Genomic DNA, 22,716 nt, shown 5'->3' on the forward strand with positions numbered 1-22,716 from the left:
CCTACTGATGGTAGCTGCGAGAAGATGGCATGGCCCAGATGGTGGCGATCTTTGCATATTGCCTTTTTGAGACAGCGCCTCATGTAGATACCACTGATGGTGGGGAGGGATGTGCTCGTGATGTATTGGGCTGAGTCCACTACTCTCTGCAGCTTCTTGCGTTCCTGCACATTGCTGTACCAGACCATGATGCAACCAGTCAGGACACTTTCAACAGTACATCTGTAGAAGTTTGTTAGTGTTCAGTGACAAGCCGAACCTCCTTAACCTCAAAGTAAAGATGCTGGTGTGCCTTCCCTGTGATTTCATCTATGTGCTGGGCCCAGGACAGATCATCCCATGTGTCAATGCCCAGGAATTTAAAGCTGCTGACCCTCTCCACTGCCGATCCTCCAGTGTTGACTGGCGCATGTTTGCCCTCCCTCCCCTTCCTGAAGTCAACAATCGATCTGTTTCAGCCTTGTCAGGGGTCACCTCAGCAAGAGGTGTCCCAGTAATGTTGAGCACGTGGTAACAGGGCACTTTGAAAATGAAGACAGGATTGGGGAGAGCTGACATGGAATTATGAAAGGGAAATCATGTTGAACAAATCTTTTTTTTTGAGTTTGTAACTAGAATAGATAAGGGGAAACCAGTGGATATGCAAGTTAGATATTGAGAAGCCCTTCAAAAAGGTGCCACAGGAGAAATTATTGAATGAAACGAGGCCCCATGGATTGGAGTAATACATTGGTGTAGATTGAGTATCAACAAAAACAAAACCGACTAGAAAGGAAAGAGTCGTTTTCCAGTTGGGATTCTTTAATTAGTGAGGCTCCACACGGGTCAGTACTGGGACCCCAACAGTTCATATCTCTGTCAATGATTTGGATGAAGATACCAAGTGTGAGATCTCCGGGTGTGTTGCTGATGCAGAGTTGGGTGGCTGTCAGTTGTGAGGCTGGTGCAGAGAGGAGATGTAGTGAATGGGCAGTAAGATGGCAGATGGAGTATGATGTGGAAACATGTAAATTCATCCACTTTGGTGTTTTTTAAAAAAAAGTATGATTTAAATGGTGAGGGACAGAAAAGGATTGGTGTTCAAGGGGTCATGGGTGTCTGTGGCCACTAATCACTGAAAGTTAATGAACTAGAAAGGCAAATGGTATGTTTGGTCATTATTGCAAGAGGATTTGAAGATGAGGCTAAAGACATCTCCTTGCAATTCTGTAGGGTCCTGATAATATTGCGGCTGGAATATTATGTGCAGGTCTGGTTTTCCCCTGTGTATATTTGCAGGGATATTTGTGATGGAGGGAGTTCCACAAAGACTCAGGATTGATTCCTGGGAAAGGAGAACAGAGAGATTAAGTCATTTGGACCTATTCTCTTCAGAGGAATAAAGGGAGATCTCATCAAAACTTACAAAGGCTTGACAGAGTAGATGCAAGGATGATGTTTCCTTTGCTGTGGTGTCTGGAGTCAAGAGTCCACAGTCCCAAAGTAAAGGGATGACCAGTCAGGACTGAGATGAATAGAAAGTTCTTCACACACACGACGTAGAACATTACAGCACAGTACAGGCCCTTTGGCCCACGATGTTGTGCCGACATTTTATCCTGTTCTAAGATCTATCTAAACAGTTTCTACCACATAGCCCTCCATTTTTCTATCATTCATGTGCCTATCTAAGAGTATCCTAAATGTCCCTAATGTATCTGCCTCCACTACCTCTGCCAGCAGTGTGTTCCATGCACCCACCACTCTCTGTGTAAAAACAAAAAAAAATCTTGCCTCTGACATCCCCCCCCACCCCAAAACCTTCCTCCAGGTCACCTTAAAATTATGCTCCCTCGTGTTAGCCATTTTTGCCCTGAGAAATTCTCTGACTGTCCACTCCATCTATGCCTCTTGTCATCTTGTACACCTCTATCAAGTCACCACTCATCCTCCTCCTCTCCAAAGGGAAAAGCCCTAGCTTGCTTAACCTATCCTCAAGACAAAGACGGAGTAGTGAATCTTGAACTTCTCTACTCAAGGTGGCTGTGGAAGTTCAGTTGCTATATTCAAGTCAGAACACCAGATTTATGGATATTAAGGGAGTCAAGAAAGTGGCTCTAAGGTAGAAGATCAGCAATGATCCTTATTAAATAGCACAGCAGACACAAGAGGCTGAATGGTCCACTCCTCCTATTTATGTTGTGTGTCCTACATTGAGATTAGAACAAGCAATGAGCATGTCTACTTCTGTTAACCTCTGCACCCAGTCTTGTCCAGCAAGCCAGATGGAGGTGTATCAGTGAATGTGATCGTCTCGGTTTGGACCATATGGGTAACTGGCCGAACGCTACAAACAATCTGCTGGAGGAACTCAGCTGATCGAGAAGCATCTGCAGGGTGGGGGGGGGGGGGGGGGAAGGAATTGTCAATGTTTCGGGTCCTGATGCGGGGTTTCAACCTGAAATGTCGACAATTCCTTTCCTCTCACTGATGCTGCTCGACCCACTAAGTTCCTCCAGCAGGTTGCTTGTTGCTCCAGCATCTGCGGGGTCTCGTATCTCCTGGGTAACCGGTCGAGTGCGGAAGCTGTGAGTTGTGAAATATTGTGAAATTTGCAATAGTGCTAACTAAAAAAGCATGGTGGGGCATCAGATTATTGGGTGTATGTCTTGGTTGACATATTGTTGGTAGGCTGTCTTCTGTATATTGTATTGAGTAATGCCTGAGGGAAGTAAGACCACTTGTGTGAAGTTACTTGACTCCGTGCATTTCCCTGCAGGGCTATTTACCCCGACTGTTCTTGCAAGCTGGTGTGGACGGCTAGGTAAATTGGTTTATTATTGTCACGTGTACTGAGGTATGGTGAAAAAAGTTGTTTTGCATGCCGTCCATACAGATCACTTCTTCACATCAGTGCATTGAGGTAATGCAAGGGAAAGCAATAGCAGAATGCAGAAGGTTGTAGATGGATTGCTGTGTGCACTCAGAGGGCCTCTTGCCGGAAGTAACATCTCACCTCCTCTCCTGCAGGCCATCAGTGCAACACCTGAAACCGCACAGACCACTGTTTCTCTCATGCTGTCCTCCAACAGCCCAGCGTTAGTGCTAGAACTAAACACCTCCTCCTGCCATAACACTCCTCCCCATTTTGATGTGTAGGAGTGGATTCTGCACATTATTGGCTGCTTGGTGTCACACTCAGCCAATGAACAGTGGGGGGGGGGGGGGGGGGGGGGGGTGGAGAAAAAAGTGCAGGCTGGATCACATATGTCCGTCTAAGATTGCAGCTGGAATATTGTGCACAGGTCTGGTTTTCCCCTGTATATATTTGCAGGGATATACATGATAGAGGGAGTTCCACAAACATTCACAGGATTGATTCCTGGGAAAGGAGAATTTGTTGCATGCAGAGAGATTAAGTAATTTGGACCTATCCTCTTCAGAGGAATGATGGGAGATCTCATCGAAACATACCAAGGCTTGACAGAGTAGATGCAGGGATGATATTTCCTTTTGCTGTGGTGTCTGGAGTCAAGAGTCACAGTCCTTGGGTGAGGGATGATCCCAAAATCAGATTCCTTCAACTGCTTTCAGATTCTCCTGTTTACTGAGACCTTCCTTGTATTTCTGGAGTAATGAGGGAGACACAAGCTGGACCTCGAGGACAACTGTCGCAGCCATCTGCCCATGGCCGCAAGAAGCTTGTCCTTGGTCCAGGTTTCATTAGGCCATGCTCCTTGAGGCAAAGGACTGAGCGAACAAGTGTGTTAGCTTAAGTGTGTTAGCCTCACACTCCAGCCAAGTGTGAGGTGTTGCACGTTGGGACATCAAATGTAAAGGGACAGTACTCTGTTAATGGCAGGACCCTTAACAGCATTGATGTGTAGAGGGATCATGGGGTCCAAGTCCATGACTCCCTGAAAGTGGCTGCACCAAGTTAATAGGGTGGTAAAGAAGGCGTGTGGCATGCTTGACTTTATTAGTCAAGACACTGAATTCAAGAGTCAGGAAGTTATTTTGCAGTATTAGGCCGCATCTGGAGTATTGCTTTCAATTCTGGTCACCCCATTAGAGGAAGGATGTGGAGGCTTTGGAGAGGGTGCAGAAGAGGTTTATGCTGCCTGGATTAGAGGACATGTGCTGTAAGGACAGGTTGGACAAACTTGGGTTGTTTTCTCTGGAGTGGCAGAGGCTGAGGGGAGACCTGATAGAAGGTTTATAAGATTGAGAGGCATAGAGTAGACAGCCGGTATCTTTCTCCCAGGGTCGAAATGTCTAATACTAGAGGGCATGCATTTAAAGTGAGAGGGGGTAAGTTCAAAGGAGATGTATGGGACACGTTTTTTTTTACACAGAGTGGTGGGTGCCTGGAATGCGCTGCCAGGGGCAGTGGTGGAGGCAGATACAATAGCAGCATTTAAGAGGCTTTTGGATAGGCACACGAATATGTAGAGAATGGAAGGATATGGACTTGTGTAGGCAGAAGGGACTAGTTTTAGTTAGGCTTTTTAATTACTAGTTTAATTAGGTAAGCACAACTTTGTGGGCCTATTCCTGTGCTGTACTGTTCTATATTCTAACACCTTGCCTTTCAACCATGGAAAGCCAATGGGATTCTCCCTGTGAATTGATTACTACTTGTTATCCAGCGGTCCATTGAATTCTTACCGCAGTGATGGATGACATACCTCCAAGGTGTTTGTGGAGTTGATCTTCTATTGGTCATTGTATTGTGAAGTGAAAACCAGTTATCTTCCTTCGTATGTCTTCAGTATTAAATGAGTGTGTACCCACACCTTCACTCCACCTTAGTCCCACCCTTGTGCCCTGGAATTTCCATAGAATACAATCCCTTCAAACTCACACAACATCTTGACTTGGAAATTTACTTCTACTACTCCATCACCACGTCAAGATAGTGGAAATCCCAACTCAACAGCACTGTGGGAGCACCTTGACCACACACACTGGAGAAGACCACCTGCCACCATCTCAGTGACAAGGAGATATTGCCAATGAAAGCAGGTCTTGCCAACTATACCCACTTCCCAAAAATGGTGTTTTATAGATGCCACTTCATCAATGCCTCTTTACAAAAGCCTCCTTGAAATCGTTCCCTTTGACCAAAGAAAGGAAGATTTGCATTTCTATTGAGCTCTTTATGATATTCCAGACCAGCCATTACTCAGGAGGTGCATTCACTGTTGCAATGCAGGCAATTTGCACCCAGCAAACTCCCCCAGAGGCAAATGGCTAACGACCAGATAATCAAATGGATGTTGATCAAAGCATGAATACTAGCTGGGTCACCAGAGAGACCGCTCCCGCTCATGTTTGGAATGCCATTCATAAGGCCTTTTACATCTTGCAGCAGCCAGTGTGATGTCTGATCCAGATAACATTACCTCTGATGGTACATTATCTCCCTAACCCCCTTTCTGCTCCTTGTTCACTGGGCCTTAGGATGGTTTTTACCCAATTTTTTTTTTCCCCAGACGTGCATATTATTTTTATCTTGTTGATAAAGAGCTTGGCAGTCCTGAACTCAAACCCAAATCCCTGTAAATATCAGACAAGCTCTGTCTGCAGTCCAACTGTGATTATCCTCATCTTAACATTAATGGCTTTACTATATATAAATGGCACATCCTTAATCTGTGGTGCCCATGAGGTCAGCTGTATGTCAAGAGTAATGAGTGAGTTTAATTCATTCCTGGATGATCAGTTCTATATTTTGATATGTGGAAGGTTTTTTTTGCTGTCTTTTCCTGATGTTATATTGGTTGTGTGTAAACCATCATAGCTTTGGGGGCAAAAGACTATCTCGAATGTAATATCACTGAGCTCCTTAAAGGCACAACTGGTAGAGCTGCTGCCTCACAGCTCCAGAGACCTGGGTTCAGTCCTGACCTTGGGTGCTGTCTGTGTGAAGTTTGCACACTCTCCCCGTGACCACGTGGGTTTTGTCCGGATGCTCTGGTTCCCTCCCACATCCCTGAAACTTTCCAGTTTGTTGGATTAATTGGTCAATTCCAGCACCACCACCACCACCACCACCCCCCCCCCCCCCCCCCCCGTATGTAGGTGAGTGGTAGAATCTGGGGGGAGTTTTCGGGAACGTGGGGAGAATACAATGGGATTTGTGTAGGGTTAGTGTAAATGGGTAGTCGATGGTCAGTGCGGACTCGGTGGGCTGAGGGGTCTGTTTCATGCTGTATCTCTTATAAGTCAAATTGAGTTTATTGGCACGTGCACAAGTACGGGGAGGTACAGGTACAATGGAAAAACTTGGGGCAACATCACAGGCACATAGACAAACAACACACAGAATATAAATCATACATGAATTATACATAAATTATGCAAGACAGTGAAGAGGGAGGGGGAAAAAGTGTGCAAAAACAAGATCTGAGTACCAAAAAAAGACAGTCAAAGACAAGCCTGTGGCAGTGCAAGAGGTGGTCCACAGGTGTCCCGTTGCTGAGGTAGGGTTAGGGTTGTGCAGGTCGGTTCAAGAACCTGATGGTTGTAGGAAAGTAGCTGTTCCTGAACTTGATGGAAAACACTCTGATGCTGGAGGAACTCAGCAGGCCAGGCAGCATCTGTGGAGAAAAGCAGGTGGTCAACGTTTCAGGTCAGGACCCTTCTTCAGGACAGTGAAGAAAGAGAAAAAGGGTCCTGAACTCAACCATGCCTCTTCTTCCCATTCCCAGCCTATCTTTTTTCCCTACCCCCCTTTTCTTCCTCCTTACCTTTGACCCATCCCCTGGTGGGTCTGCCCTCCCCTCCTCCCCCGCACCTGCCTATCGCTATCTCTTACCTGCATCTACCCATCACCACCTTGTGCCCACCCTGCCTCCCCTCTTCTGTCCACCTATCACTGCTCTGCTTTTCCCTCCTATGTATCGGGCTTCCCCCTTTTCCTATCTTCAGTCCTGAAGAAGGGTCCTGACCCGAAACGTTGACCGCCGGCTTTTCTCCACGGATGCTGCCTGGCCTGCTGAGTTCCTCCAGCATCGTCGTGTTTTTCGTCACAATTCCAACATCCACAGTCCTTTGTTTCTCTGTTCTTGAACCTGTTGGTGTGGGACTTCAGGCTTCTGTACCTCCTGCCTGATGAAGACAGTGAGAAGATGGCATGGCCCGGATGGTGGAGATCCTCAATGATAGATGCCTTATTTCAGACCATAGTTCGGTGCAGAGACAGTGATGCAGGGGATGACCGTGAGCTTCCTCCACACACCCTCTCAGAAAGAAGGCAGGCAAGTGAGTGAGACTAAACGGTTAGATGTCTGCTCAGAGATCAGTGGAACGCTGCTGCCTGTGATACCAGTCTGAGAGTGGGCAGATGAAGCCCGCCAACGCCCCAAGCCTCGGATTGAAGCCAACAGAAGTGATTAACACTCAACCTGTGTCTGGCCCACACCAAACCATCTGACAGTTAAGCTGGAGCTCACTGTTGTGTCAGTAATCTTGTCACATTCCAAGTCTGCGTTGGGTGGTGTGTTATGCCCTGCTCAGCGAAACCTCAGTGGAGAAATCTTCCAATGCCATGAGGATTAGTGCAGGAAACAAGCACTTAAATTTATATCTTGATCTTCAGACTACAGACAGAAGATAATGAGCTGCTGTCTTGAGCTGCGTTTGAAGAATTCAAATGCTTTACCACTTGCATTCTATGTGTGAGACATGGAGCAGGGTGAACGAGACCGAGACGAGCAGTGGGGGTACTTGCAGGTGAAGGTGATGGGTGTGAAGTGCGGTGTATTATTTCACAGTTGCTCACGAGGAGAAAGTCCTGCACCTCAACACAATGAGGGGACAGAATTGCAAATGGACTCTGTGCAGAGCTCAATCCCTGAGTGCCTGCTGCCGGTCAGGAGACCAGGCACATAACTGCACGCATCGAGGAGCAGTGAGTGAGAAGTGAGGTGTAACCTTCCATTGTGCACTCGCTAACAGAAGGGAGGCTGAGTATCTGGTACACTGCTGCTTGAATTGTGCTGTCAGCTCTACATACCTTGCCTGACCTAGTAAGGTCATTAAACTGTGCTGTTCATATAGTGTGGTTTCCCAAAAATGGACCAGATTGTGCTTGACTCTTCTCATGCCTTGCTACCAACCCCACAGCCCCACTAACCTTTTGCAGCCATGCAGGACCTATTGACCTGGCTGCCATGGCTGACCCCCAAAGCCGAGCAGGCCCTGAGAGACATCTAGGCCTCAGGTGGTGCATCCTGAGGCTCTGCCCCTGGATTCCCGTGATGGTTATTCGACAGCTCATTGGCCTTTCCTACTGTCACTCATTATCAGTGATATTTAACAACACTTGAAGCAGACTTTCAGAATTAAACCATTTAAAAATACTAAAAAATAAATGTACAGGGTCTCCTGGGTTACGGATGACCTGACTTATGGAAATCTGTCAAATTCTCCCATATATTTTTAAACTATAATAATACAATGTTTTGTGGTATTCCTTAATTCCAGGACACAGTAAATATTCCATTAGTTTAGTTATGGGTATTGTTGGGGTAAAAATTTGATGAAATGACAGAATTTTGGCAAGCATATGCAGAGCAATACGATAATGAGTAGCTGTGGAAACAAAATGTTTCTGACTTCAGAAATCGACTTATGGATAGTTCTCGGGAACGGAGCCCTTGTGTAACCTGGGGACTACCTGTATTTAAAAAGCACATTTAATTGATATAAACTAATTCACAAATATTAAAATAATGAAACCAAGTACTTGCCTTCACTTAAGCACTCCATCAAATTGTTGACAATGTTTGAATGAGGGTGGTATCCCAGAAGCATCAGCTATGACTGCATGGGATTGACGGGCCATAACTGAGGTGTACCAAGCCCTCAGCTTAGCTCGTATATACATTTTGCTTTTAATGATAAGGTGGCTCGGCCCTATGAGTCTATGCCAGTTCTCAGAGCAATCCCATTGCCTGACTTATTTCCCCATAACATCTTCATTGTCACCTGCCATCGACTCCATCCTGATTCTCCCGCCTCCCCGCCTATACTGGAGGCAAAGCTCATTGCTCAGTTAAACGACCCGCACGTCTCTGGGATGCGGGAGGAAACCGGAGCAAACCCACGCAGTGAGAAGGAGAACGTGCAAACTCCATGCAGGCAGCACCCGAGGTCAGGGTTGAACCCATGTCGCTGGAGCGGTGAGACAGCAGTACTACCTGCTGTGCTGTTGATCTCCAGATCGTAGCTGACTTCAACACTGTAATACGTAGGTGGGGAAATCCTCAGCAAGCTGACCCTCACTGGCCACGGTCTTACCAATGGCCAGTTCCTGTTGGGCTCTAACTACTGAATTGCTTTTGTAGTCTTATGTTTATGGAGCCAATGATCCCACATCTTTTTTTTCCTTTTAACAGCACTGCTAATTTTTTTAGGTAACAGTTTGCATCTCTTCACCTATTTTAAATCCTGTTCAACTTCTTTTTCACCTCCTGTGTTACTGTACCAATATTAATACACATACACTGTGGTAAAATTTGGAATGAGCTTCCCTGGACCAAATCTCTGGATCATTCATGGCCCTAACATTTGTCTGAAAGTGGAAGAATCCCTTTTGGGTTGACACGTTGAAACGAGACTCACTGCTTTCTCAAGTGAAAAGAGTGAAAGGACAGGAAGAGGTTTCATCATGTCCTGCCTAATATTGACCCCTCGGGACATTGCGAAAGTAGATTGTCTGATCGTTTATTTCTTAGTTGTGTGTGTGAGGGTTCGCTGGCTATACGGTGACTACATTTCAAAGGCAATTGGCTGTAAAGTGCTCTGCAAGGATTTGAGTTTGAGCGCAGTGCTATATAAATGCAAGCCCTTTTCTTAACTTCACAAGGAATGAGACGGGCAGCTCCAGCAGTCTTGGGAGCTGTTTGGGTGCATCACCTCTAATGCTTGAAGGCACAGATCCCTCACACCAACCGCCTTCCTTCTCCTCCAAGCCCCTCTAAAGCAATGAAACTCATCCCGCAACCACATCTCGTAACCAAAGCTCGGAATTATCATAAATCAATCTTTTCCAGGAAATCACGGAAGGATCAGTGCTCGCTGCATTAAGAGTAAGGAAGTCTCACGCCCCCAGTAGCCCCAAAACAAACCTGAGTCCAGTTAAAGAGAGGCTTGATGCCATGGCAACGAATCCAAGGAGCTCGTCATTGGGGTAACCAGGGTTCCTTCACCACAGTTTATAAGATTTTCTCTGAACTCTATGTGCTGTCACGTGCAAAGCCTGTTACATGAGGTTGGTAGCTCAGTCAGAGCATGGTTACATTCAGCTCCTGGGAAAGCTGGGGCTCCCACTTCCCCACCAGATCTGCTGTTACCATAATTCATTCAGCAGAGCGAGTCCATTAATTGCCAGCCTCTGTGCCCATCCAAGCCAGTGCCAAGAGAGAGTGACAATACCCTGCTTTGAGTCTCATTCAAGCGCCAGAACAAAGAGAGGATGAGGCAATGTTTCCATACCGCCTGGCTTAGCTCCATCTGCCGTTTAGTTCCTGCTGGGGAGTGAACAATAAAAGCTGTGTTTTCTGCTCTCCTTATGTTTGCTGTTTGCGGCTGCAATTTATTTAAGAAAAGCGGCTCTCTTGCTTTTCTTCAGGATCCCCGAGAAATTTCTATTTTTCCTTTCATTCTGGTTTTTTTTTCCCTGTACCCTCTCACGCAGCCGTTAACTCCCTGATGGGCAGTGCTCTCCTCGGCGTAAGATTGTCTCCCCTCTCCCTCTGCCCCGTGAGTAGTCCTAAGGTACTGGGAGAAGAATAGTGATCATTTCCACTGCTCAGCAGGTGGACAGAACCGATTGAGGAGATGCTGTGCCTTCCTTCCCCCTCGTATCGAAGTTTCCGTTAACACCAAGCAGCAGAGCTTCTGACTGCGTCCCACCAAACTCAAGAACTTCCCATTGAACCCATCGCCCAGAACAATTGTCAATTGAAGAGGATCGGTTGTGCTTTTTCCTCCATGATTTTCAGGATCTGAGTGTCGCCGGCATTTCTTGGGAACGATGTGATGAGATCACGCCGGCGGGGTGCGCAGTGGTATCCAGGATGCGGAGCCTCACAAGGTGCCTTTTGTCTGGTGTTAAGGTTTGGAGCATCAGATGTTGTGCAGCCTGTAGTATGAAGGAGGCCTTCTACAGAGAAATAAGATGCATGTTTCCATAGCAATCGTGTCATCAAGGATAAGATAAGATATCTTTATTAGTCACATGTATATTGAAACACAGTGAAATGCTTTTTTTTTGTGTAGTGTTCTGGGGGCAGCCCGCAAGTGTCGCCACGCTTCCGGCCCCAACATAGCACGCCCACAACTTCCTAACCCTTACATCTTTGGAATGTGGGAGGAAACCGGGGTACCCGGAGGAAATCCACGCAGACACACAGGGAGAACGGACATGTACTAGTTTGAGAAGGAGTCTTCCTGATTTTATCTGTGGTTCAGTGGTAGTCAAGTTGAGTTTATTGCCATGTGCACAAGTACGGTGAGATACAGGTCCAATGGAAAACCTGCTTGCAGTGACATCACAGGCATGCTCAGGACATAAATTATACAGGACAGGGAAGAGAAAAAAAAGTGTGCAAAAACACGACATTGGTGCAAAAAAAAAAGTCAGACAAGTCGATGATAGTGCAAGAGGTGGTCTGTATTGTTCCATTGCTGAGGTAGGGTTAGGGTTGTGCAGGTCGGTTCAAGAACCTGATGGTTGGACCTCTCTCTCCTATCTCAGTCAGAATCCAGTGGCTCTACCCTACTCCAGAGAGCATAGCAGATGGTGAACACTGCAGTATGTTGCTGAGAGAGAAGTAAACTATTGGAAGTGTTGAGGTGTTAAGCCATAGGTGTTAAAATCTGTGGGGCCTCATTGCTGGGAATGCTGGTCCGGGAGAGGACACTCGATGTTGGCCCACTTATCCTTCCAGAAGAATTGGTGTGCTAAATGAGGTGTTTGGCCTCTCGGGTGAATGTAAAAGACCCCATGTTACTACCTCAAAGACTTATCCTTGGTATCCTTCCAATTATTCTCCCTCAGCCAACTTCACTATTAGTTACTCACAGGTTGCTGTTGGTGGGACATGACTGTGAAAATACTGATCTTGCTCATATTACAGCCATTCCCAGGCTCCAGTCATACTTCAGTGTCTGAAATGGGCTTTAGGATATCTTGAGCTCTTAAAGATGCTGCACAGAAAGACACCCATCCTCTCAGAAATGTATCTACGTTTCTGAGAGTGATGATGGTGATTAGTAGAAACAGTTGGACAGTGGAAACTTTTATCAGAAGGAACACTTGCGCCTGAGAACAACAAGTAACAAATAACTGGGAGAGGAATTTGCAGGGATTCAGGCAAAATAGGCCAACACAATTAGTTCTGAGTTGTGGTAGGTCAGACACAAGGGCAAGAAAGTTGTCTTCTGTAACTTCAATTTCCATGAGTTATACTTAGTCCAGATGGGCTGTGTTTAAATAAAGATGATAGAAAGATGTATTCCCTGCAAGAGCAACCCTTTCTTTGTATTTGTAGAACATTAGATGCATGCTTGTCATCTGAGATCTACAAGCCATGGCCTCAAGACCTTAAAGCAGACGAAGATTAATTAGGTAAAACGTCATATATGAATAACACACCTAAAAGCAAAAGGTCTACAGTGGTATTTGGCTTCTGTGTTCCTCTGAGATATTCCTCCTGCTCTTTTCTCTACTTGTTGGCTCACTAACAGTGTCCAAACTCTTCTCCGTTTTATTTCTAAATCCCCAGTTCCTTGGTGTCCGTTTCTGTCCCTTCCTTCTATGTCATGGGTTTTCATTTGAAATTCCTTCCTTCAGAGGTGGTGAAAATGAGGAATCCTCTACCACAGCAGGTCCTGGAGGCCAACTCACTGAATGTATGCGAGAAGGAGATGGATGGATTTCTGGACACAAGAGGCATCAAGGGGTATGAGGAGAGAACAGGGATTTGGTATCGAAATAGTGGGTGGTATTGAATGGTGAAGCTGGCTCGAAGGGCCAAATGGCCTGCTCCCGCTTCTATCTTCCATGTTTCCTGTATTCTATTTCAATGGTATCTTATTTAGGTCTTGATCTTTTCACTGGGCTTTTCCCTAAAAGTCCGCTCATGCTGTCCATCAATGAAAATGGACGAGCTCAGTGCAATTGGTTGTGCTCGACCAACTAGCTCAGTGCACAGTTGCTCCCTGCTCTTCGTTAGCTGTCCATCCTCCACCAACTGGATGCCACCAATGCTATCTCTGCCAATTTTTCTGGAAAAATAAGTGGGACAATGCCAGTGTCCTCTCCCAGACCAGCATTCCCAGCGAGGAGGCCCCAGTTGCCCTCCCGAGTATCACGAGCTGATGAGCCATCAATACAATTCGTAGCGCTGTCAAAATCTTCCACAGATCATCCGATCCTTTAGAGTGGAGCTTCTGGAAAAGATAGGTCCTGTTCTTGGCGGACATCGGCATCCTTGGGAAATCTTCCACATTGCTTTGTGGGAAACCAACTCCATCTCATCCTTACCAAACTGAAGGTGCATTGGTCCATGTCAGTATTGGCAGGAGAGATCCCCAGCCCAGAACTAGGGAGGTCACCGACCTACCCGCAGCACTCCTTTGTGTTGCGTGGTTCGACCATTGGGTTTCATTCGGAACAGATTTGGCAGCTGAAAAACCGGGCACCCGTCGGCAGGGATTGACCATCGGCAGCAATGCACACCAACGCAATCTGCTGTAACTGTGCCGGGAAGCTCGGTCACTGAAAATGCTGGGGAAACTCATCTCAGCAGCCAGGCAGCACCTGAGGAAAGAAAAAAGTTAACGCTTTAGATCAGAACTGGGAAAGCTTGGGCCAACTTCTCCCGCTCACTTCCTAAGGAAATGTTCCCTCCACAGCTCCCAACCTTCCTATGCCTCAGTCCCACATAGCCCGCTTCTACCTCCCGCCCCAGATCTACAACCGAGATCATTAGGGTATTGTCAGACTGCTCTTGCCCCGCCAAACTTATATCTTCCCTCTTTCCCAGTTCCGATGAAGGGTCCTGCATCTCTCTCCACAGATGCTGCCTGACCTGCTGAGTGTTTCCAGCACCGTCTGATTTTATTTCAGATCTCCAGCGTCTGTGGGTTCGTTGATTTTCATTGGCTACAAGCACAGCCGGGGTCAGGACTGGCACCACAGTCTTACCCATATCGTGTTCCCGGCTGTTCCTGGGCATCCAGTGGAGCGAACGGATTTGACTGCAGATATCATCCCTGCAACGACGGGATCTCAGGAAGAAGCCAAGATGGGTCCTCCACTTGGCACAGGGCGAACAAGCTTCCACCTCACCCAGCCGTGGACAGTGGTGGGGAGATGCGAACCGGCAGTTCAGTTGCTCACACTGTGCGTGACAGGAGATGGGAGGACTGCAGAGGTTTGATCTGACTCGTTAGTAGTGTGATTGCTTAACTCTATGGATTACACAATGCCCCATTATTTAGTGTATGGCTGTGTATCCTTGGATTATGATGAAGAAGTTTGAGATGTTGGCCGAAGTCCATGATTACATGTGCACGACGATTTTGACGCTCGCCCTGTGACCGCTTGCCTGCACCTTTACGGACTTACTCAGCTTCATCAATTTGTGTAAATTGTGAACAAAAGTGGTCTCACCACTTGAGTATCAGCTGCCACCTTGAAAAGCAAAAAAAAAAACTGCAGATGCTGGAAACCTGAGATAAAATCGGGTAAATACTGTATATACTCAGCAGATCAGGCAGCATCTGTGGAGAAAGAGAGTTAACATTTCAAGTCAATGACCTTTCATCAGACCGAGCAGTTGAAAACACACACACAATGCTGGAGCAACTCAGCAGGTCAGGCAACATCTATGGAGAGAAATAAACAGTCGACGTTTCGGGTTGAGACCCTTCATCAGGGCTGTTCGTCGGATGCTGCCTGACCTGCAGCGTTCCCCTTGCATCTTGTGAGAGTTGCTCCAGATTCCAGCATCTGCAGAACCTCTTGCCTCAGTTAACAAAACAACAGTCATGTTTTAAATCCCGGGGAAGGTGGAAGGGATGAGTGAAAGCAGAGGAAATGTCTGTGATAGGGAGACTGAATGATACAGATGGTGGTGCTGGCCGGGAGAGGGAGGTGAAGTGAAGCCTCGTTACACCTGTCTGAAGGAGATGCAAGTAGCAGATGATGAACAGAGACAAACGGGAAAAGTGAGCTGGAACTGTGAAAGACAGAACACATTGTAGATGTCTACACTGCAAGGCAACACTGATAATGTTCAACAGGTAAAGTCACACCTGTGGGTAGAGAATAACCAGAGTTAATGTTACAGGTTGATGACTTTACATAAAAACTGGCAAGTCCTGATAAACTAGTTATCTCAATGTTAACACGATGATAGATTGATTTATTATTGTAGAAAAACAAAGGACTGCAGATGCTGGAATCTAGATGAATTGGTTTATTATTGTACAGTGAAAAACTTGGCATGCCATCCATACAGATCATGTTCATCACATCAGTACATGGAGGTAGTACAGGGGAATACAATAACAGAATGCAGAATAAAGTGTTACAGAGAAAGTGCAGTGCAGGCAGACAATAAGGTGCAAGGCCACGACGAGGTAGATTGTGAGGTCAAGAGTCCATCTTATCATACAAGAAGTCCATTCAGTAGTGTTCTAACAGCAGGATAGAAGCTGTCCTTGAGCCTGGTGGTACATGTATTCAAGCTTTTGTTTCTTCTGCCCAATGGGAGGAGGGAGGAGAGAGAATGTCCGGGGCGCGCGGGGTCTTTGATTATGTTGGCTGCTTTACCGAGGCAGCGAGAAGTATAGACAGAGTTCATGGAGGGGAGGCTGGTTTCCATGATGTGCTGAGCTGTGCCCATAACTCTCTGCAGTTTCTTGCGGTCCTGGGCAGAGCAGTTGCTGTACCAAACTGTGATGCATCCAGATAGGATACTTTTTATGGTGCATCGATAAAAGTTGGTGAGGGTCAATGGGAACATGCTGAATTTCTTTAGCCTCCTGAGGAAGTAGAGGCACTGGTGAGCTTTCTTGGCTGTGGTATCTACATGGTTGGACCAGGACAAGCTACTGGTGATGTTCAATCCTAGGAACTTGAAGCTCTCAACCTCAGCACCGTTGATGTAAACAGGAGCGTGTGCACTGCCTGCTTCCTGGCATCAATGACCAGCTCTTTTGTTTTGCTGACTTATTGGAAGATGAGAGGCTTTGAGCTTACCGTGAAATTGCGTTGGAGGAGATATTGAGCTGTAAATCCTCAGTTCTCTGACCTCCTTTCCACACTTCATCTCACCAGTTCTCGTGGAGTGGTTAAAAGTACGAATGACTTCTTGTTTGAATTTCATAGACTGATTTACATCTTCCTTCCTTCACTACCTTTCCAGTAATAGGTGGGTATTGAAAAATACCTCAACACAATCAACCTTCTCTTCATTTATCTCAAGTAACATGGGTGCTGTTTCTAGCACTGTTGGTTATATCCTAATTTTACCTTGCTATTATGTTGCTTCTAATTAGTACTGTTATCCACCCACTCCTTCTCTGCCCCCTCTCTGTTTAACTTTATAAATACTTTGCATCTGTGATATGTAATTGCCATTCTGTTCACAATGTAGGCATGCTTCAGTTAATCTTGCAAAGCCCGGCTCACCACAAATATTTTTGCCTTGTTGCCTTCATTTCATCCCATTATGGTGTGTATTTTCCTACAAAAGCAAATTCAACTATATTTTCATTAATTGTTCACTTAACATCCAGCAGATATGAATGTTCCATAACTATACCTGCTTCCTGATCTTTATTCCTTACCATGTCTGGTATTCACTCTCCCTCCTATCTTTTTACATCCAGATCTATTATTTTTACCAGATCACTGCCCACTGTTCCACTTCAATCTTGTTTAAAGTTCTAACTACAAAACTATTTATCCTGTTAACTAAATGGAGTCAAATTCAGGTGGAGCCTGTCCCTGTATTGATGCAGTGTTTGATATCCCTGTACCAGTGGACTTCCCCATGTCCCTGTACCCGTGGAGTGTCCAAGACCTAAAGCTCATCTTCCCACACCAGACTTCTATCCTCTGCCTATCCCTTCACCAAGTGGTACATGGCTCAGGTTGTAATCTGTTTACCGCTCATTAGTCCTCCTTTGTAAATTAGTCCCCAGATTTCCTAATGGGGACCTCCTGACTATTCCTGGGATGAGAAGCTTGTCCTATCATTAATGGGAACAAAAAAAAAAGCTAGATCTGTATACTTTTGGGAGTTTAAAAAAAATGAGGGGTGATCAAGATATTGAGGGCTCATGCCAGGGTAGATCTTGAGACCTTTCTACCTGTGGGAGAGTCTCAAACAAAGGGACATAGCTGCAAGATAAGGGTGTGGTCATTCAAAACTGCGGAACTTCTCCTCGCAGAGGTGGTGAACCACTGGAGTTCTCTACTCCAGCAGGCTGTGGAGGTTGGATCATTTGGGGTACTTAAAGAGGAGGTAGATAAAATTCTGAAAGATTGAGGAACTGAGGGCTATGGGGAACCGGCACAGAAGAGGAGATGAGGCCATGATCATGTTGATTGGCAGGGCAGGCTAGAGGGGCCGAGTGGTCTCCTATTTTCTTGTGTTCTTGTCGTCTTTCCTCTCAGTGCCATTGGTTCTGAGCTGCAGTGTGTCAGCTGGATCACCCCTGTCCAACAAAACATTCTGGGCTCTCAGCCAAGGCTGTAGAAGCTGCTACTTATCATTATAAATATTGGATCCAAATTAACATCAACCTTCCCACTGAATTCTGCTGATGGACAGTTACAGCTTCTTCTTCCTGCACCTATGGTTTGACGATACTTGAACATCTAGAAATGCCTCCTCTACCTTATGTCTGGCAATGTAACTTGTATCGCAGCTTGAAGAAGCAGAAGTTAGTAGCAGTTCAATTCTGCAACCAAAATAACCCGTACAAAATGCAGTTACTCACTAAGGCTTCTCCCACTGCACCTTCCAAACCCGTTACCTCCACCACCAAGACGGACAAGGGAACACCACCACCCGCAGGTTTCCCTCCTAGTGGCGCGCCATCCTGACTTGAAGCTACGTTGCTGGTCTTTCATTATCGCTGGATCTATATTTGTAAACTCTCTCCCCAACAGCACTGTGGGAGCACCAGGAGGACTGCTGTTCAGGAAGACGGCTCACTCTCGCCTTCTCAAGGGAGCCTTGTGGTGGGAAATAAATGCTGACCGTGCCATTTGATGCTCGGCAGATGTTTTCATGATTTTATCAGTTAGAGTCATGGAGTTGTACAGCACAGAAATAGGCCTTTCAGCCCATGGAGTCCGGCCTGATCCATCAACGCAGTTGCACCAATCCTACACTAATCCCAGTTTATTCTCCCCACATTCCCATCAACTCTGCCCCCCCCTCCCCAGCTTTTACCACTCACGTTCCCATCAATTTCCCACATTCCCATCAACTCTCCCCCCCCAGCTTTTACCACTACGAGCAATTTACTGTGGTCAACTGAGCTGCTTGGGATGTGGGAGGAAGTTGGAGCATCCAGGGGAGACCCCACGCAGTCACAGGGAGAATGTGCAATCTCCACACAGACAGCGCCCAAGGTCGGGATTGAACCTGGGTCTCAGGTGCCGTGGGACTGCGGTTATCCCAGCTGTGCTACTGTAAATAAACATTTAACTAAATAATTATTCAGATTAATAAACATGTATTTAAATATTTCCTTAATTTGATTACAATTCACTGCTTCTCCCTCTGAAAGTAACTCAAAAAGTAACCTATTTGAGTCACTTGGTAACTTTTAGTTCTAGGTTTGTTTAAACTGGTTCGGTTTACATTCCTTGCAAGTGCTACAACATGTTGTTTCACCGCTGCCAGCAAAAGAGGGAGCCGGAGTTCATTGCTGTTAAACAGGAGTTGCAGAGGGATCTGTATCCCATGCCGTTATATGAGAAAGTGATGCAGTAGGGGTTACTATATCCGAAGGCTGCAATCCCCACTGTCAAATCAGGGAGTGTTACTGAAGGAATGTTAACCAATAACTTATTCTTCAAGCATGCTTCAGAAGAGCTGTATGTCAAACTATTATGTTGATGAATTTTACAAATGAGCTTCAATTCATGCTGTTGTAAAACAGGTTATTACAGAGGGAGCTTTAATGCAAGCCAGTATATCGGGAAGTGTTACAGGGAGCAGTAACATATTGAGAGTGTGTCAGAGGAAGTTGTAATCCATGGTATTGTATCAGAGCGTGTTATAAGGTATCTTTATTAGTCACATGTACATCGAAACACACAGTGAAATGCATTTTTTGTGTGGCGTTTTCTGGGGGCAGCCTGCAAGTGTGGCCAAGCATATATGATGCCCACAATTTCCTAACCCTTATGTCTTTGGAATGTGGGAGGAAACCGGAGCACCCGGAGGAAACCCACGCAGACACACGGGGAGAACGTACAAACTCCTTACAGACAGCGGCCGGAATTGAACCCGGGTCGCAGGCGCTGTAATAACGTTGTGCTAACCGCTACGCTACTGAGAACTCTAATCAATAATTTATGACTGAAAGTTTCACAGAGTGAATAACGTTCCTTGGTGTTATATCAGAGGGTGCTACGACGGGAACTGAAATCCCCACTGTAATGTCTGAGGGTATTTCAGCCGTGCTGAGAAAGGTACGGAGATGCTGTATCATTGTGTCAGCGCTGGAGTATTGCATGACATCTGTATCATTGTGCTGCAGTATCAGGGAGTATCACAGTGGACACTGACATTATCAATATTTACAATAGGAGTTGTGATCCGTGCTGTTTCTATTATTTTATTATTTACAATGGCACAAACGGAAGCCATTCAGCCCATTCATTCCGTGCTGGCTCTCAGTAGAGCAATCCCATCACTCCCATCCCTCTCCCTCCCTTTCCCATCAACTTATTCTCTCTCACACATGCCCATCGACTCCCCTTTGATTCTTTTTGACATTAACTTACGGCAGCCCGTGAACCTACCAACCCGCGCAATTAACCTGCACGTCTTTGGGATGTGGGAGGAGAAACGGAGCACCCGGGGAAACCCACGCTGTCACGGGGAGGGCGTGCAACCTCCACACAGACAGAAGCACAGGATTGAACCCCGTCACTGGATCTATGATGCAGCGGCACTACCTGCTGCATTGACGTGTATTTATGAGAGAGCGTTACAGTGGGAATTGTAATCCATGCTGCTCTGTCAGTGAGTGTCACAGTGGGAGCTGTATTAGAAAGTACTTCAGTGGAGCCAAAATCTTCCTGCTAAATCAGACAGGGTTGCAATCCACTGTTAGAATAGCGGGGATGGTAGTTGTGCTGTAACTCAGACTGTCCTATAGATTGTTAGATAAGATTTCTTTATTAGTCACATGTACATCGAAACACACAGTGAAATGCATCTTTTGTGTGGAATATTCTGAGGGCAGCCCACATGCTGCTTCCGGCGCCAACATGGCACGCCCACAGCTTCCTAACCTGTACATCTTTGGAATGTGGGAAGAAACCAGAGCACCAGGAGGAAACCCACGCAGACACGGGGAGAACGTACAAACTCCTTACGGACAGCGGCCGGACTTGAACCCAAGTCACTGGCGCTGTGAAGTGTTACGCTAACTGCTACACTACCGTGCCTGCCCGAAGAGGGTTTCTGTAATCTTTGCTGTTATATTACTGAGTTTTGCAGAGGGATCTATGATTGATGCTATGTCAGACTATGTTACAAAGGGAGCAGTAATCTGTTCTTGCATCAAAGCATGTTACAATGGGAATATTATTCCTGCTGTTACAGCTGAGTTGGTTACAGTGGGTGGTATAATACATCCTATTAAATCAGCCTGTGTTACAGATGATACTATAATCAATATGTTATGTTAGAGTATATTACCAGGGAGCAGTGATCCATAATGTTACAGGAAAGACATTTACAGAGAAGCCAATAATCCATGCCATTACATCACACAATGTTAAATTGAGAGCTCTGTTCCAAGCTGCCCTAATTAACAGCATTACAAGAGAACCATAGTCAGAAGCTGTAAGAGTGTGTGCTGTGATCCATGCTGTACTATCAGGGATTATTACATGTGGTGCTAAAATCTGCGCTGAACCATGTGGTATTATAGTGGAGGCTGTAACCAGGTTGCCATTGCAGAGATCCATGCTATAATACCAAAAATTGTCATAGAGGGAGCTATCAACGGACTACAAAATTGCTACAGTGGAAACTTGATCAGTGCTTTACAACCGATATATCAACCTGTATCAAAGAGAGTAACGTTGTGAACTACCGTCCATGACGTTATATCAGAGTGTATTACAAGGGCTGTGATAATATATATTATCACAGCCCTTGTAATATAGAACAGAACAGGGGGTTTTACAATGGGAGCTGTGATCCATGAGAAAGTGTTATATGTAGGCTGTCTGGAGCATGGATGCAAGGAAGCTGGATTCATGCTTTTTTATCAGACGGTCTTACGATAGGACCAGTAAACCATATTTTTTATTAGGAAGGATTTCAACCATGTATTGTCACTGTGGGAGCTGCAATCCACACTGACATAGCAGAGAGTGTTACACGTGAGCTGTAATCCAAGCTCTTTTTACAGTGATGTATTATTACAGGGACGTATGCCATTCATGCTGTTACAGTAGAGAGGTCTGCAGATGGGGAAGTAATTATCCCATTCTGTCAGAGTGTATTACAGCACTCCGTAATATTACAGAAGAAAAAGAGCTGCATCAGATCATGGAGAAATGAAACTGTAGTCCACACTCTTACATCAACGGGTGTTGCAATGAGAACTGTAACCAGTGCTGTTGTGGTGACCTCTTGAAGGCCATTAGGTGCGCAAAGAGGTAGTCTTGGACTAAACTGGAATCACAGATGGATGCTCAACGGCTGTGGCAGGGCTTGCACAGTATAAGGCGAGATTGGTGAGCTTAAGTGGCAATGACCCATCACTCCCGGATGAGTTCAATGCCTTTTATGCACGCTTTGATAGGGAGAACTAGGACACACCCACATGAGCCCCCACATCTCTGGGTGACCCTGTAATCTCTGTCTCTGAGGCTGATGTCCGGGGGATTCCTTCAAGAGGGTGAGTCCACGAAAGGCATCTGGTCCAGACGGTGTACCTGACCGAGTACAAACTATCTGTGTGGACCAGCTGGCCGGAGTATTTACGGACATATTCAACCTCTCACTTCTGCAGCCTGAGGTTCCCACCAGCTTCAAAAAGGCATACCAGTGCCCAGGAAAGGTGTGTTGACCTGCCTCAAATGATTACCGTCTGGTAGCACTTACATCAACTGTAATGAAGTGCTTTGAGAAGTTGGTTATGGCGCGAATCAACTCCAGCCTCACAGATGACCCGGATCAGCTTCAATTTGCCTCCTGCCACAACAGGTCAACAACAGATGCAATTTCTCTGGCTCTTCACTCTGCTCTGGACCATCTGGACAACAGGAACATTCGTCAGGCTGCTGTTCATCGACTACAGTTCGGCGTTCAACACAATCGTCCCATCTAAGCTAATCAGCAAGCTTCTAGGCCTGGGCCTCTGCACCTCCCTCTACAACTGGATCCTCGACTTCTCCATCGGCAGACCTCAATCAATGAGGATTGGTAACAACCTCTTGTCCGTGCT

General features: G+C 46.1%; 1 protein-coding gene across 3 annotated transcripts in view; it reads left to right on the plus strand.

The window, feature by feature from the left end:
• LOC127577844 (excitatory amino acid transporter 2-like) overlaps positions 1-22,716 on the plus strand; it is a 107,383-nt gene that overhangs the window by 23,827 nt on the left and 60,840 nt on the right. Inside the window, exon 1 of one of the 3 annotated variants that reach the window (XM_052029451.1) lies at positions 10,635-11,083. The exons of the other annotated variants lie outside the window; for them this stretch is intronic. The gene's annotated coding sequence lies outside the window, so the exon portion shown is untranslated. Of the gene's footprint in view, positions 1-10,634; positions 11,084-22,716 lie in introns of those variants that run through there. 3 annotated transcript variants of the gene reach the window in all.

This window comes from Pristis pectinata, chromosome 14, assembly GCF_009764475.1.
Source record: "Pristis pectinata isolate sPriPec2 chromosome 14, sPriPec2.1.pri, whole genome shotgun sequence".
NCBI classification, from domain to species: Eukaryota; Metazoa; Chordata; class Chondrichthyes; order Rhinopristiformes; family Pristidae; genus Pristis; species Pristis pectinata.